Here is a 6,160-nt window from a genome sequence, read left to right on the forward strand (position 1 = left end):
CTAATCCCCAAATTAAAAAATCTGGGTTTGGGGGTAAAAACAGCTCCATTTTCCCATCTTTAAATCAGCAGATTCTAACACAGCCAAGAGCAGCCACGATGTGGCCACACCCCCTACTCTCCCACAATTGCAGGAATTCTCAGTTTCACAGCCTACCATCTGGGGGTACAGTTGGGTCTCCTAGTCCTGCCTGTGCACTCAATTCCTGTACTGGGAAATGCTTTAAAAAGTTAGAAGTACAATATAAACAGAGCTGTCTTTATCATATTAAATAAGCTTTGAGATAGGAGAGAGGTGATTAGGCCCAATTATGGCATATCCAGTTACTCTGGGGGCCCTTACCCATGGAAAGCAAGGCCTTGTGAAAAATAACAAACTTACACTTGGCCATGTCTCTGCTCTTATTTAATCTTAACTAGGGAATGAAGTGGTGGCTACAACCTTGGCTTCCACACAGTTTTATCAGCTGATGAGAAGGCATCTTTCCCCATCAGCTAATCTGTGTAGAAGAGTAGTTTGGCACAAAGAAGAGGGGAATGTGCTTAGGTTTGGATGACTATTGCTTGAACTAGCTTGTTTTTTAAAAAATTTGGTGAAGATAGCACCCCCACTCCGCCTCCCCCCCACACACACACACACACTCTCTACTTTCATCTTTTACAACATTTGTTGATATTTTCTCTTACTCATTCTTCTAGATAACTTGCAGAATCATTTAGGTAAATTCTAAGAAAATTCCTGTTGGTATTGCATTAAATTTGCAAATTATTTTGGCAAGAACTGACAGCTTCATGGCATGCATTCCTCCTACTCAGGAGCATGATGCATTGCCTGCCCAGAATATCTGCACTAATTTATACTCCTGCCAGTAATGTAGGAGAGGCCATTTCCTCCACACTCCCACCCACCAATAATTCAAATGACACATGTGTGTGATATATATGAAGACATTACAAACACCTTACTGAGAGCTGTGATTATTTAGAATAAATAAATACACTTGTTACTATTAAGCAATAATAATTGATTAATTATTGAATTACCCTATTCAATAATCCCACTGAGGTATTGGTAGATGAGAGTGTGGAGGAAATGGCACTCCTCTACATTCCCAGTAGGAGTCCAAATTAGTGCAAATATCCTAGGAAAGCAATCTGGCAGGAACATCAAAAACTCTGGAACTGTTTTCTAGGATTTGACCCACCTTAGCCATCATGGCTGTGAAAGAGTATTTAGGGACAAGGATATTAATTGATTAGCATTAATAATAGCCCCATAAAGTGGAAACCTCCTAAGTGTTCAACCTCACAGGTTGAATTATGGTACATCCTTTTGATGGAATACTTTGCAGCCATTACAATGTAGGGACAACAGAGTATTTAACGACAAAGGATATTACCCACAGCATGTGTTTAAAGGAAGAAAACAAGTTACAAAATAGTGTAATTGCATGATCTTAATTAGTAAGGGGAAATTACTTGTGCATAAAAAGTTTAAGAGTTGTCTCAGAATAATGGTTTATGAGAAGTTTTCATTCTCTTTTTTTAATTTTCTAGACTTTTTTCTCTCAAAATTTTCAAACAAAGAACAAATATTCTTTTTGTAGAAAGACAAGAACTTCAACATGTCCTATAAAGTGTGCCCAGGTGATTTACATTTTTGTTGCTAGTAAAGAGAAGTGAGGAATCTGTCATTTGAAGCTGATTTTTTTTAACAGAAATTGGTTTGAAATATACTCTTTAATATAAGAATGCCCTTCTGCTCCTATTTTTTTGGTAATTTTTTATTAAAAGAGGCACCACCTTTTCAAGAGTAGCTTTTCAGCCTAACAAGATTATCTTGTTTTCCTTATTAAACCAATGTCCATGCTCTATTATATCAGTAGATGTTTAAATCATGATCTACCCATGCATTGCTAGAATAAAAGCCCCATGTCGTTCTGCTATACAGTGTCTAGACGCATGACTGTGGACAAGTTACACTCTCTGGACCTCAGTTTCTTCATCTGTAAAATGGTACCCCACAGGGTGTTATAGGATTAACAGGTAGGGGTATGTAAAGCATGAATGGCAGCGGCTGGCACACAGAAAGAACTCTATAAGGGTTAGCTCACATTATTATTATTACTATTACTGATTTATTATATGTTTGTTATCTTCTTACAGTCTATCTGCTTGTATTTCATTTGAGATCCATATATCTAAGTGAGCTTGGTCTGCAGTTTTTCTTTCTTTTTTTAATGATATCCTGATAGGCTTTGGGCACCAAGGTTATGTTTGCTTTATGTAATGAACTGGGTAGCTGCCCATCTTTTGCAACGTTCTGGAACAATTTATATTACTTCCATTTACTTCAAAAAGGGAAATACAACCAGTCAATTATACAAAATGGTTAGTATGCCAAGTTGTAGAACATGATACTGCTGCTAATCATACCAGCATTCCCAGGTATATTACAATTTGGGCCAAATAAATGCAAGTAATTTAATTATATCATTTTCAATTTAATTCCATAGACATTTATGAGTATATCGTTCAATAAGAAAAGAACTTACAGAACAGCCTGTGAAATATGACCCAGTTTTTCTTTATAATTCACATGTGCACACACACTTGAGAGCATGTGTGTTTCTGTGTGCATGCACACACACTCCAAAAGGTAAATGTTAATTTCTAAGAAGAACTAGTAGTAAGGTAATTTTTAAATTGTTTTTTTTTCTTTAAACTCACCTGGCCTTTTCTTTTACACTGAATATATATTACTCACATAATCAAAAAACCAAAAAGATATTTTACACTTCTATGCAATTTATGGTTATCTACTCAGTACAGATAATGTATCTTGACCTTCAGGGATAAAAAAAGATCCATGTGACCCAATCTCTGCTCTCAGAAAGTATGTAATCGAGATCTAGATAAAGTGGAAACAGGCAAAGATGACATGGTTGGACAAGCCAAGGGCTGGAGGTAGCATGACCAACCTTCTGAGTTTGCCCAGGACGGAAGGTTTTCCTGGGATGCAGGAGGTTCCAGTGCTGAAACTCACACAGTCCCAGGCCGCCTTGGTGGTCACCCTTGCTGGAGGAGCCTACGACAATGCGGTGCTAACCAAATGTCCATGTGCGGCCCGTATTTTCCAGCCTCCCCTGTAGGTCACGTGGGGCCCTGTGATTGAGCTCTCAGGAGCAGGTATGTGAGTGGAAGGGATGGGTTGGTTCTAGTGTAGGGCAGTTGAGAGTGGGTATGCATCCTTCAGGCCTTGCCTTTCTCCTCATCACTGCAGCAGACAATTCTGAAATGGTAGAGAGGACAGATGGAAGCAGCTCGGTCCCTGAGTTGCTCTTGGAAAAGAGCACCCAGGAGAGCTGCTTGACGCACATCAGACTGTGATTTCAAGATCTATTTGTTAAGGCGGCAGAGCATGATGCTATCCTGACAAAAACAGAGCACAGGTGCCATTTATACAAAGATAAAAACTTGGTAAGATTCCCGCATGAAGAAATGAATGGTGAGCAGGGGAAGGTAGGCAGTAGGCAGGGAAGGGCAAGGAGTAGTTCAAGTACAGGAAGTGGTCCTGTCTTGGGAGATAAGGCTGAGAAGATTGGTTGTACCATTTGAAGAAGGTCTTGAATTCTTCCTTAGAAGTTTGAGCTTTATTCCAGAGTCAGCAGACAGCAACTGGCCGTTCTAAATAATGATGTATAATGACCAGGATAGTGTGAATGGAAGCCTGGATGAGGACACCCTGGAATGGGGCCGGGGTGGGACCAAGATAATAATCCTTAGTAGTTCAGGCAGTGATCCTAGCAGGAAGCGACGAGGGCCTGAAATAGGGCAAGGGTGGTAGGTGTGCGGGGGCATTCGGGAAGCTGAATTTACTAAACATGGCCGTTCCTCATTAGAAAATCTCATAAATGCAGAGATAGTTGAAAAGGATGGTGGGGTTTTCACTTTCGTGTCACACAGGACGCTAATGCTGTTCACAGAAACAGGGAACCAGGGGCGAGAAGCAAGTCCAGGGGAGAAAATGGCAAAAGTAACTTGGATCCATTAAAGTAGGAGAAGGAAGGGAAGCGAGTGAAGAATTCCCAGGAAGAGAAGCCACGGAAGCGTGGGAGATGCAAGAGAGTGCAATATTCCAGAAATCAGAGGAGAGAATTACGAGAGGGAAACATGGACAAGAGTGTTGTGGCCTGCGGCATGGTGGACTGAGCCAAGGACTGAGAAGAGACCATGGGCTGGTACCTTCACGCAGTTATTCGGACGGTCGTTTCACAGGGTCACTGATACAGAAGACAAAGGACTTAGAGGTGTGGGTGATGAAAATAGCAGGAACACAAGAGTTTATGTTCATGGTAGAAGCAGCTGACCAGTCTGCTCTTTTAATTCAACAGATATTTTGAGCTGCAAGTGTTTGTCAGGTCCAGTATCTGAGGACTGTAATGATGAGCAAAATGGGCTCTTTTCCCTCAAGGAGCTTCTAATCTTCAGTAGGGGGAAAACAGAGAAATAAACGGGCAGTTTTAGTGCCATGAGATAAGCACAAGTTGCTCTGAGAGTACAGAGAGAGACCCTGTTTTGGGTCCAGGGAGTCAGGGAAGGCTTCCTGGAGGAAGTGGCCTGAAAGCTGGGTCTGCCAGGATGTGAGGTAGGCAGCAGGGGAGCGGGCCAGGCAATGACATTGGGTCGAGGGGGGCAGGGAGAGATGGTCTTTCAGGCCATGGACAGAGCAGGTTCAAAGGCCCAGGAGAAAGAGAGAGCCTGACACTTTCAGGGAACTACAGATGGTTTTTTTGGTCTGGCTGGAGCTTAGAAGTAGGAAATGCAGAGGTGGGGATGGACAAGTCATAAAGGTCAGATCATTAAGGGCCATTTAAAGAAAACAGGGAGGAGATGGCTGTGTGAGAGGGCACCAGTTTCAGGGAGAAGCGTCTAAGGTGGAGCCTGTGAGCTGAACAAGAAGAGGCAGTGGGGAGGGGTAGATTAAAGGAGATGAATGTATCTGTAAGGCTGGTGGGAAGAGTAGAGGTTGGGCTTAATCCCTGGCAACAGAGAGAAGGGAGAAGCAGGTGAGCACAGGGGGAGTCCAGGTGCCGCAGGGACCCCCCTGAGGACCCCTGGCTTTCATCCTCCCAATAAGACAGAAAGTAAATAATTACCTGAGGTGAAGAGGATCGCTCAGGGTGTGGTTGGGGGTAGATGAAAGAAGAACAAGGTTTGAAATAGCAGCTGCAGGGGCTGTGATCGGGACTCAGCTAAAGGATGCATTAAACTGGATGGCTGCACATTAGCGAGGGCCCTTTATCAGCCACAGGAAATGAAGTTTGTTCTTTTCTTTAAATATTTATTAATGTCAATGAGAGTGCTCTTGAGACACCCCCCTCCCCCTTCCCCCTTGGTTTGGGAGAGGAGAATGTGATTTCCACTAGTGGGCTTTCTCTGTGCTCCGGAGCTGTTCCCAGCCCTGGGAAGTCTCCCACTCCCCTCTGGGAGCCCAAAGCCGGAAAAGCTGGGAGCTCAGGGGCTGCACTGGTCCCACCAGCTCCTGTCTGAGGGCAAAAATGAGCCTGCAGACCTAACCGGCCTTTCTGCAGCGGGACCCAGGCAGGCTGTCTGCTGTGCTCTGCTCTGGAGAGGACTCCCACCTCCTGGCACCAAGAGAGTGCCGGGTGCCGAGAAAAACAACTTTTCCAACTGTAACCTGCCAGGTGATCGAGGCCTGAGGCCCGGCTCTACAGTGACAAGTCTTGTTGGTAGGAGGCTCCTTCGATAAGACAGCTCTGTGTTCTTCCTCCCAAGGACATATACCCCCAAGCTAACCATGAGAAAAACAGCAGGAAAATCCCAGGGGATGAGCATCCTGCAAAATGCTCACCCAGTGCTCCTCACAACTGTCATGGGCAACAGAAACAAGGAGAGCGAGACACGGTCACAGCCAAGAGGGCCTTGAGGAGACGACCGCTAAATGTAATGTGATGTCCTGGATGGGATCCTGCAGCAAAAGAAAAAAAGGACTAAGAAAATCGGAATAAACTGGGTTGGGTCATACTCCTGCATTAGTATTGGTTCATTAATTATAACCAATGCACCACCCCTACCCAAGTGTGAATAACAGGGACCTGGGTGTGATGTGGGGGAACTCTCTACCAGCGGTTCTCAAA

This window comes from Myotis davidii, unplaced genomic scaffold (genome assembly GCF_000327345.1).
Source record: "Myotis davidii unplaced genomic scaffold, ASM32734v1 scaffold441, whole genome shotgun sequence".
NCBI lineage: Eukaryota > Metazoa > Chordata > Mammalia > Chiroptera > Vespertilionidae > Myotis > Myotis davidii.